This window comes from Mandrillus leucophaeus, unplaced genomic scaffold, assembly GCF_000951045.1.
Source record: "Mandrillus leucophaeus isolate KB7577 unplaced genomic scaffold, Mleu.le_1.0 Scaffold23, whole genome shotgun sequence".
NCBI classification, from domain to species: domain Eukaryota; kingdom Metazoa; phylum Chordata; class Mammalia; order Primates; family Cercopithecidae; genus Mandrillus; species Mandrillus leucophaeus.
The window spans coordinates 941,071-951,813 of record NW_012102365.1 but is presented as its reverse complement, the minus strand read 5'-3'; the positions used below and the strand labels follow the sequence as shown (position 1 = coordinate 951,813).

General features: G+C 54.0%; 1 protein-coding gene across 1 annotated transcript in view; it reads right to left on the bottom strand.

Annotated features, from left to right (window-relative positions):
• Positions 1–9,557, bottom strand: part of RPS6KA1 (ribosomal protein S6 kinase, 90kDa, polypeptide 1) — a 52,842-nt gene extending 43,285 nt beyond the window's left edge. The window contains exons 1-2 of the mRNA XM_011981659.1: positions 9,449–9,557; positions 3,941–3,985 (exon numbers count right to left, since the gene is read on the bottom strand). The gene's annotated coding sequence lies outside the window, so the exon portion shown is untranslated. The remainder of the gene's footprint in view (positions 1–3,940; positions 3,986–9,448) is intronic.
• Positions 9,558–10,743: the final 1,186 nt, after the last annotated feature.

The window sequence follows — 10,743 nt, the reverse complement described above, 5'->3', positions numbered from 1 at the left end:
AGGAGAATCGCTTGAACCTGGAAGGCAGAGGTTGCAGTGAGCCAAGATCGTGCCATTGCACTCCAGCCTGGGCAACAAAAGCAAAACTCCGTCTCAAAAAAAAAAATAAATTTTTTTTGTAGAGGATGGGTCTCCCTGTATTGCCCAGGCTTGTGTTGAACTCCTGGCTGGGCATAGTGGCGTGCGCGTGTAGTCCCAGATAGTCTGGTAGCTAAGGTAGGAGGATCACTTGAGCCTAGGAGGTCAAGGCTACAGTGAGCTGTAGTTGCACTACTGCACTCCAGCCTGGGCAGCACAGGGAGGCCCTGCCTCAAAACAAAAACAAAACCAAAAAACCACAACTATCCTGAGACAGCCATAATCAAGGTGCTGTGGGTGCCCAAAGGTGGTGACTATCTGCCAATGGGTGAAGTCAAGAAAGACCTTCCAGAGGGGCAGCCCAGCTGGGTCCTGAGGATGAACAAGTGTTGGCCAGGGAGAAAGGAGGAAAAAAAAGACACTCCAGGTAGAGAAAGACCTGTGTGAGCAAGGGGCTTAAGGCCAGGGGGGCAGGCAGGGTGGGATGTCAGGAAGAGCTGGCCACTCACTAGCTGAGTGCTCCCAGCAAATCTGTTTCCCTGTATGAACCTTGGTTTCCTCCTCTGTAAAATGAAGGTTGGAACAATATGCTCCACTCTCAGATTGTTTCTAGAAGCAAAAGGGGCCACAGAGACAAGGGGATGTTGGAAACAAAACTTCTCCCAGGTTTACTTAGTCTTACTGCTGTGGGGTCTCCCCTGGGCAGGCTGAAGGGACAGAGCCCAGACACAGGGCCCCAGGTACTAGGACAGTGGCTGGCCTTCTCTGGCCAGGCCCAGGGAAGTTCCTCCCAACACCTGAGGCTGCCCAAGCCTCCCTGAAGTCCACAGTCACATCCTGCCTAAGCTCTGGCCAGGGGAGCAGGAGGGATCCGGGAGGGATCAGGGTTTCATAAACAGGAAGAGAGGAGGGGAGGGGAGACGCTCAGCTCTCAAAATAGACCTGCAGGCGCTTCAAAGGGGTCCAGCTCCGGAGATAGCTGGGGGAGGGGGCCTGGGATGCCCAGTCCACTCCCAGGAAGGGAGGGAGGACAAATGGAGCTCTGGTGTGCCTGAGGGTACCAGATGCATCTAGGTGCTGAGGGGATCCACAGAGTTCTCACCCTGATGGCTATCCACAGTATTGCTGCTAAAACCCAAATCCCGAATCCCGCTTTCTGCCTGAAATGAATAAAATAAACAAGCATTAAACAGCAACATTGTGCCACAAGCCCTGTTAGATACTTTAATTTATATGCACCACATTCTCTTTTCCAGGTGGCCCTGAGAAATAGGCTTTATTCTCCTTTTATTTTTCAGGAGAGAACCCGAGCCTCAGCAGGGCAAGTGACTTGCCCAAGGTTACAAGGCAAATAAAAAATAGGTGCAGGATTCTGAACTTAGAATCCCTGACTCCCTTCCCTGCCTCTTTGCCACCTGGAAGACCCAATTCTTTCTCTAGCTGCCCAAATCCTGCCTTTCGAGCCCCAACCAAATGCCATTTCCGCAGGGAACATGGCCTGTGCCCTACAGCCCACCCCAACTCGTCTTCCTCGGCCATGCACAGCGATGACCATGTCTCTGGTTCACACTCAGCCCCGAACTCAGATGCCATCAGCTGGGTTCCCGGGGACATGCTCATCTCATCATGCTATGGAGAGAAATGTGGGCACCTGGAAGGTGGTGGTATACGTCTCTGTCCAACATGGGGCCTGGCACAGAACGGAGGTTCTATGTGCCCACAGCTGCGCTCTCGCCCCATCATAGCGCCTAAACCACACGGCTTTCCTGTCTCCACCCTCTGCCCAAAGATTGGGAGCTCCCGGAGGGTGGGGGATGTTGACTTCATTTTAGGCCCTCCTGTGTACAACAGGGTGCACCGAATGTTTCATTAGGATAAAGTGTCCCATTGCCAGCTCCTTTCACCGCACAAAGTGATGAGGTCCAGACCACAGTTTGAGCGCCCCCTGGTGTATTAAGCCCAGAAGTGGGCATTAGGGACACTGGTGGCTGGGGCAACAAATGGATGAGCAGGTGCCCAGGACTGGTCCCACTTGGGATCACAGAAAGTCAATGCTCCTCCTCTTCAGCACTCAGGGTTCTCTGGACTATGAGGAATGACCTTGAAGCCAAACAAGACTTGTCTTCATTGCCCACCAGCTGTGATGTTGAACCTCAATTTTCTCATCTGTAAAATGGGGATAGTAACAGTCTACCTCCAAGGATGTAGTGAGAACTAAATGCAAAGCGCCTGGTATGATGCTAGGCATAGGTTAAACTCTTTCTCTTCCTTAAGTGGCATTCGAGACTCCCTGTCCCAACCATCTCCAGCCCTGTCTGTCTTCCCACTCCACGATCTTCTGCTCTAGAGCAAGAGTCATAGGCTTGGGAGCAAAACATTACCTGCCTGGGCAAGCTCCTACCGTCTCCCAGTCAGCCCCTCCAGTTCTTGAGGTGAGAAGCTGTACTCAGCACAGGTCCCTAAATGTTGCAAGCTCCTCTGCAACCCCCAGAACCTCAGCCCTGAGATCTGAACACCCTGTTTCTTCACTGGGAACCTACAGCTTCTTCATTTTGTTACTAGGCAACGAGAGGTAGCTACTTTGTGGGAGGAGATTCTGCAGACATGGGCTGAGATAAACCAAGGGGCCCAGTCCACACTATTTACTGGCCTCTGCTGGTCCAAGGTTGCCACAGCAACCCACAGAGAAGAGGGTGGGAGCCTGCTTCCCTCATCTGCCCTACCCTACCCAGCTCAGTCACCTCATCTTAGGAAGCTAAGTCAAGGTAAACATCAGGACTAATTCTGAATCCATCTCAAAGGTCAAGCTTATGGCAGGTCTGGTGCTCAAGACAACCTAGGTCTGGAAGGTGGGGCCACTGGCAGGAAGCTGAGCTGAGCAATATACAAGGACATTTTCGGTGCTGGCACCAAAGCTGCCATGTGCCAGGCAGTTACTACCTCATCGTCCTTCACATTGCTCCTGTGAGATAGGCACTATTTCCCCAACTTACAGCTCAGGAAACTGAGACTCAGAAGGGAGAAGAGCTTCTGGTTAAATGGTGGGGATGGAGCCAGGACTGGAACCCAGATTTGCTCTAACACCAGAGTCCATGCTCTGTCCCTGCCTAGGCAGCTTCCAAAGACCTTCCACAGCCAGCATCTCCTGTGACCTCACGGCCACCCTGTGAAGGGGACGTGGTCTTTTCCAATATAGAGATGAGAAAGCCAAGGCCCAGAGTGTAAAAGGAACCTCCCCAAGGTCACACACTGTCACCTAGTCCCTGGTGCTTTTGGCAACACACAAAACCTGCAACAGGGGGTAGGAAGCTATAGGAAGGGGCCCAGGGGAAGCAGAGATAGCAGGGGTGAGGGAATGAGCCCCAGACTGGAAGTGGAAGCCCTAAGAAATGCCATGAGTGCCACATGCCAGGCAATGGGCCTGGTTAGCCTTGAGAAGCCACCAGCACCCCCTTTGCAGCTCACGTGCCCAGATGCTCACTTCTAGGCTTCTGACAAGCACAGCTCTACCAAAAGGAGCAGCACAGCTGGCCTGAGCCCCTCCCATCACTCCTTAGAGCCAGCATGAATTCCATGAGTAAATAAACCACAGGCACATCCTGGCCTGGGTAACAGGTAACCAGAGCCCTGACCTGGATTCTGCTCCTGACCCTTTCTGGGCCACAGTTGCCTCACCTACAAAATAGGAAGGTTGGAACAAGTGATTTCTATGCCCAAGGTTGCCACAAGGATTCGGTGGGCCCTGAGAAGGACAGCTGAGCTGGGCAAAGGGGCTAGAGGCTGGGGCCCTCAACCTCCTCCAAGGCCATGCAAACAGGACCCTCCACATCCCCTCGCCCAGGGTGCTGGCCCTGGTCCTCACCTTGGATGGCTGAAGTCCAGCTTCTTCCCCTGAGGTCTGTCCATTCTGGAAAAGAGAAAGGAGATTGGGGGAGCACTGTCAGAACTTACACGCTTGGGAGAAAGACTCCATGGGGCACCCCCACCCTTAGCTGCTCCCAATAGCCATGGAGGCCATGGTGGTGGGGCAGGAGTCCTGGGTGGGTCCCTCCACCTCCACTTTCACGGTGAGGGCACAGAGACCAAGGATTGTGGCAATGGCCCCTCATGACTCAGGCAGAACATTCCCAGGGGCCAGCATTCTCACCCTCATGCTGTCTGCCTGGCAAACACTTCATCTCTGAAGACTTAGTTCAAATGTCACCTCCTCCCAGGGAGAAAGGAAGGGTCATGTGTGGCTTCCAGCTCTACCAGATACAAACTTTGTACAAACTAGTCAACTGTGAGAGGACTCAGTTTCCCCATCTGTAACATGGGGTGGGGTAGTTACACTGACTTCCCAGAGTTGCTGCAAGGGTAGAAGGAGACAAAGTCTGGGAAAGTGTGCAACCCAGAGATGATGGCTACTATCCTTGCCCTGCCCCACTCTAGGACCCCTCCCCTGACCTTGCCAGGCAGAATGACTGCTGCCTCCACTTCACCCTTCATTGTAGCACTTGTCACACTGCAGAGACTATTTACACACAGGCCTGCCCTTCCTAATAGACGGGGAGTCCCGGGAGGGCAGAGATGAGGGCTTGGTGCTAACAGCTGCTCTCTTCCAAGCCTCTGCCACATGGCAGGCAGTGGGCTCAGTGCCTCGCACCTGTGGCATCATTTTCTTTCTTTTTTTTTTTTTTTAGACACAGTTTTGCTCTGTTGCTCAGGTTGGAGTGCAGTGGTGCAATCTCAGCTCACTGCAACCTCTGCCTCCAGGTTCAAGTGATCCTCCTGCCTCAGCCTCCCAAGTAGCTGGGATTACAGGCATGTGCCACCATGCCTGGCTTTAAAAATACAATTTTTGTATTTTTTTTTAGTAAAGACAGCGTTTCACCATGTTGTCCAGGCTGGTCTCAAACTCCTGACCTCAGGTGATCCGCCCGCCTCAGCCTCCCAAAGTGCTGGGATTACAGGCATGAGCCACTGCACCTGGGTCCTGTGGCACCATTTAATCCTCACAACAGCCCTGGGAAGGAGGCCCTGGCCCCATTTGGCAGAGAAGGAAACTGAGGCTCTGAAGGTACCTAGTGATGATGCCTATGGTCACACAACTCGTGAGTGGGGATTAAAAATCTGGTCCCAAATCCAGGAGGTGCTCAAAAAAGGTCAGCTGAATGACAGCCCAGAGCCCAGAGCCCCTCTCTGGTCAGTCTTGCCTTTTCCAGCCCCCAGACTTCACTCTCAGGTGGTTATTAAATACGCTAGGGTGTGTCAAACCCAGCCCATCTGTTTCCTGTGTGATGTGAGGTGAGTAACCTACCCTATCTAGGTATTTGGAAGCTTGAAGAAATCGCCCCACCCCTCCTGGAACAGGGAGAGTGTGGTGAGGCAGACAGGAGGTTCCCAACAGCTAGGAAGGCCCGCTCTAGAACAGCTCTGGATCTGGACTTCGGAGCCAGGAGCTGGTTCCATGGGGCAGCTGTAGCCCTGCTTGGCAGTAGCAGGCACAGCTGTGCTCTACCCATTACATAATCTCCCTGCCCCTGGAAGAGCTCCCCATTGCCACTCCCAGGACATCCTGCCCCCTGAGCCCCTTTAATGCCCCTAATCTCTCCCCAGGGGCCAAATGTTCTAGAGGCCCCTCCACACACACATCCATACACACACTGTCATCTCTCAGCAGCCTGGGGAGAAGGGATGGGTTGGCCAGGGCCCAGGGGCTGGGCTGGGGTAGGGATGCTTTTGTAGACTGAGCCCCACTTCACCCGGCATTCTAGACTCTTGACATAATTCCTGCAGATGATCAGAACAGCCTACCCACCAGCTCCCTGCCCCATGGCCTTCCCCACTCCAAACCTTCATTATTCCTAAAATTAAGTGCAACTACTGCACTCAACTCACTCAGTCAAGATTTGCTGAGAATCTGCTATGTACCAGGCCCCAAACCCCTCCATGGCCTCCACGGACTGTAGATTCAAGTCCCAGCTCCTTAGCATAGAATTCGAGGCCATCATCTTCAACTGCCCAGCACAATCACTAGGAATGTAGGTTTTGCAACCTGACCTTATGGGTTCAAATTCTGGCTTCTACCACCTGCATGACCCCTAGAAGGTTAGTTCATTTATGGGGGCTTCAGTTTCCCCATCTGTGAAATGAGGATCAAAGTAACATACTTCATTGGTGGCTACAAGAAGTAAATGAAATGATGCCTATAAATATATATACCTGGCATGTAACTGGCCTACAAACAACAGCCATTCTTATCATTGGGCCGTATTTTTGAGCTAAACTGAACAACTGGAGACCCTGAAAACAGTCTATTTTATATCCCCAGCATTTGTGTGGTGGCTGCCTCTACCAAGAAAGTCTTTCCTGCCTTGTCACTTTGGCAAACTCCTGGTCTTTTATCAGGACTGAATTCAAATGTCACCCCTGTCCACACAGCCTCATGTTCTTTTCTCCCTCCTCTCTACCCCCATAGCACCAAGCACGCTGCAGGTTAACTCAGGAAGGGGCCATGGCTTGTCCATCATCAACTCCTTGGCACCCAGCCAGAGTCCAGCATGTGGTTTATCCAATGAAAGTTCAACCCAGCAAAGAGAGCAAGGAGGCCAGAGCAGGTCCTATTACTCCTATTTTTCAGATAAGGCTCAGAGAGTTAAGGGACTCACCTGAGGTCCCTCAGCAGGCAGGTGGGAGACACGTGACCATAAACCAAAGTCATGTGTCTGCAAGTCTACTGAGGGAGGGGACGAAGGAGTAGGTGTACCCAGAGGTATGGGCTTCTTGAGCAGTGGCCTGGATGATTTAGGGACCCCCCCAAGGCAGTCTGGCTGCCTCCACTCCCTATATCTCTGGCTTGGGTGTCATTCTTACGAAACGCCAAACCTGTAAGAGTAGGGAAACAGGCAGCCCTGGGGAACAGACTGGTAGGGCGGTCAGGGGAGTTGCAGGGTGCCAGCTTCCCACTCAGAGCCTGGGTCCTGGGTCATCTGCCCCTCTGGCCTGACTGCTGCATAGGATCCTTGAAAGAACACAGCTATGCAGCCACAAAGATACAGCCACTAATCCTAGCTCTGCCAGCCACTTTTTCCATCCTTGGGTCTGTCATATCACTTTTTATTTTTATTTCATTTTTAGAGACAGTTTTGCTCTTTTGCCCAGGCTGGAGTGCAGTGGTGCAATCTCAGCTCACTGCAACCTCCACCCCCTCGGATTCAAGCAATTCTCCTGCCTCAGCCTCCCAAGTAGCTGGGATTATAGGCCGCACCACCACGCATGGCTAATTTTTGTATTTTTAGTAGAGGCAGGGTTTTGCCATGTTGGCCCAGCTGGTCTCAAACTCCTGACCTCAGGTGATCCACCTGCCTCAGACTCCCAAAGTGCTAGAATTACAGGCGTGAGCTACCACGTGTGGCCTCATATCACTTTTTAAAGTCTCAGTTTCGGCTGTGCGCACTGGCTTATGCCTGCAATTCCAGCACTTTGGGAGGCTGAGGCAGGCGGATCACGAGGTCAGGAGATGGAGACCATCCTGGCCAACATGGTGAAACCCTGACTCTACTAAAAATACAAAAATTAGCTGGGTGTGGTGACGCGGGCCTGTAGTCCCAGGTACTCAGGAGGCTGAGGCAGGAGAATCGCTTGAACCCGGGAGGTGGAGGTTGCAGTGAACCGAGATCGCACCACTGCACTCCAGCCTGGCAACGGAGCAAGACTCTACCTCAAAAAAAAATAAAATAAATAAAGTCTTAGTTTCCTTATCTGTATCATGAGGGCAGGTGTGCCTTGCTGACATCTGCACTTTGTTGTTTGAAATAGTACTTATCACCTAAGTGCTAAATAAATGACTGAATGGGGACAATGGTGCTGACCTTGCAGAGTACTGAATGAAGGACCTTGTCTTAGGAGTCCTTTGGCCTCTTAGAGGTTGGAGACCCACCCTCCGCCCTCTTCCTCAGAGAGCACTGCTCATGAGGCCAGATGTCCAGGGCCCCAGACCACCGCCCCCAGTTCCAAGATGTCAGAAGTGGGTTCCAACCGGCATCCTTCCTTCCCACCCAAGCAGCTCTGTCTTGGAAAGAGGGGCCCAGGGCAGCGTCTGGAGAAGCTGGGCAGCAGATGGAGAAGGACAGCACGTGCCCCACAGGCAGGAAGCAGCCCCAGGAGCTGGGTTCTGAGCCCAGCATTGGCAGCCCTGCTCACTGCTGGAGGCTGGGGGCCAGGTGCCAGGGCTGGCTGGCACTGCCAGCCCTCGGCAAAGACTGGACAAGGGCCCTGCAGGATAAGGAGAGTCTGCCAACATCCGGAGCCTCTCTTGGAGCACCTTCCCCCTGGGCTAGTGTGGCTCCAGCCCTTCCCCATCCCTGAGCCTCTCTCCCACTTGGTGAAAGAGAGTGAGATCTTGGTTGCAATCCTGGCTCTGATATTAACGCATAAGCCTGAGTTCAGTTGCCCCATCTGAAAATGGGGGTAATAATCCCTACCTTGAGAAGCTGTTGTGAGAATTAAAGTGGGGTGACATTCGTAAGGCAGAATGAGTGGCACATAGTAAAGCTCTGTATGTGGCAGAACTGGGCCCGGGGACAAGGCTACTACTGCTTTCAACAAGGCTAAGCGAAGCTCAGGCAGAATCCTCACCCACACTTCCCATAGATTACTCCACCTGGGCTGCACCCTGGGCCAGGCCCTGCCTCCCAGCGGCCCATTTTCAGCAGCACTATGGGAGGGCAGAGCAGTCCAGATCCTAGGTCCCTGTGAAAAGCCCCCCACCAGCCCCTCACCTGCCTCCTTCCTGGCTAGGAGCTGCCAGCAGCGGTGGTGCCTGTACCTGCAGGTCAGGCGGCTGTATCGCTTACAAGTCACCTGGGCTAAGAACAGCGAGGCCCTGTTCTCCAGTGAGAACAGCCCAACCTGCACCGTGGCTGCCCTGTGGCTCCTGTTACCCAAACAATAACACCCAGTCGCCTGGCACCTCCAGGAGTGGGGGAGGGGGGACCAGACAACAGTACTCCACACTCTGCACCCTCTCAGGCCCAGGAAGTGGAGGCTAGAACCTAGCACTTGCCACTGGAGAAGCAGAGGCCCAGACAGGCTGAGGACTGACTGAGGATCACACAGCGCTTCTGGAGCGAAACTCCTGAGGAAATCGCGTCCCCCTGTCCCACGAATCTCAGGAAGTCCGCTGGTCTTCGCCTCTCACAGACCTCAGGTGTTACAGAACTCAAAACTGAGATAGTTTCCCAATTAAATCTGGCCCCTTGGGAAGCTGGCCCCTGCCTCAGGATTCCCTAAAGAGGAGCAGGAAGTGGTGCCCCAGACCGAGGATCGAGCTCCTGGGTGTCCACCCTCCCTATCAGCATAGTCTCTCGCCAGCCTTTCCCAGCCCTACCTTCCCCTTTGGAGGCCTGGTCCCGGGGCGTGCCTGGGCAAAGGAATCCACCTCTGAGCACCACCCCCAGGACCTTGTGCCCCAGTCCTAGTAGGGGGTGGCAGTACAGGGGCTGCAGAGGGCAGTGTTCCTCACCTCAGAGGGTGAGTCAGCGAGAGAACCTCTGAGCAGCCTAGCAGTGCCTGTAAAATCCCCATGGCAGGAATCCCAGAGCAATTTACTCCAAATTGCGCCTTCAGGTTGGTTACCTAATCCTGCCGCGCCCACCCTCCAATAGCCAGTGTCGGCCATCCCTTTAAAGGGGCAGCACACCCTGGGGGCTGGGGACCCTGGGTGCTCACCCTGATCTTAGGCTGTGGTCCTGAGAGGCAGGACACTTGGTGGCTGCCCTAGGTAAGAGAGGGCAGAGGAAGGGACTGAGGCAGGGTCTCCAGGCCCAAGCTGGAAGAAAGTCATCTCAGATCCTGTGCTCAAATGAGGCCTCCATTCCCTCCCTGCATACCCGCAACAATCACCTGGGAAGGACAGTATCACCTGCTTCCTTCCCAGCAAGAGGTTAAGGAGGAAGTTTTCCACCAGCTCGTTCGGGAGCTTGACCTTGACCCTGGGGTCAAAAGGCACAGGAAGAGGTGGCCTTCTGCACGCTTAGGGACTGGAGCTACAGAGTCCTCAAGGGAGGACAGGAGCTGCTTCTGGGAGAGAAGGAGCTGAGTTGTCTGGGGAATCTGGGCTGGCAGAAGCCAAACTCCCCAAGGGCCCAGCCCTTCCTACCGGAAGGGGCATAAGAAGGGAGGCAGGCACCAAGGTCCCCCCACGCCCTGCCAGGAATCATCTTCACAAGGTCTAAGGGCTCTTCCCCACTCTCTTCTCCACAGCCCAGGGTAGGGAACACAGGTGTCCTCTGGCCCTAGCCTCAGGGCAAAGAAAATCAGGAGTTCCAGTCCCAGAAGGGTGGTGCCATCCCACACTCCACAACCGCCAGGGGTTAAGAGGGGAAATCCTTCCAGGCTCAGCGGCGATGAAGCCAGATGCAGGGCTCTTGGCGGAAGGCCCTGGGAGAAGTGGGGGGTCCCATAACCCCTGTCTCTGATAGAATCCCAGACATCTGGCACTGAAGATCTCCCCGTTTGCACTAATGGAGGAAGCTCCGACAGCTCTGGACAGATGCCGGGACGGGTCCTAGATGTGGGGTGAAGGCGGCCAGATCTCAGCGCCCCATAGGATCCCCTCTCCTGGCTATGGCGGGGAGGTAGTCAGCGCTTGGCGGAACTGTCCCTCGCACACGAACACCCGGG